Raw genomic sequence first — 561 nt, forward strand, 5'->3', positions numbered from 1 at the left:
GACTTATCTTAGACGAAAGATTAAGAAAAGGCAAATCTACGTTTCTAGCATTTGTAGACTTAGAGAATGCTTTTGACAATGTTGACTGGAATACTCTCTTTCAAATTCTAAAGGTGGCAGGGGTAAAATACAGGGAGCGAAAGGCTATTTACAATTTGTACTACAACCAGATGGCAGTTATAAGAGTCGAGGGACAAGAAAGGGAAGCAGTGGTTGGGAAGGGAGTAAGACAGGGTTGTAGCCTCTCCGCGATGTTATTCAATCTTTATATTGAGCAAGCAGTAAAGGAAACAAAAGAAAAATTCGGAGTAGGTATTAAAATCCATGGAGAAGAAATAAAAATGTTGAGGTTCGCCGATGACATTGTAATTCTGTCAGAGACAGCAAAGGACTTGGAAGAGCAGTTGAACGGAATGGATGGTGTCTTGAAGGGAGGATATAAGATGAACATCAACAGAAGCAAAACGGGGATAATGGAATGTAGTCGAATTAAGTCGGGTGATGTTGAGGGTATTAGATTAGGAAATGAGACACTTAAAGTAGTAAAGGAGTTTTGCTATT

Source organism: Schistocerca serialis, chromosome 3, assembly GCF_023864345.2.
Source record: "Schistocerca serialis cubense isolate TAMUIC-IGC-003099 chromosome 3, iqSchSeri2.2, whole genome shotgun sequence".
Lineage (NCBI taxonomy): Eukaryota > Metazoa > Arthropoda > Insecta > Orthoptera > Acrididae > Schistocerca > Schistocerca serialis.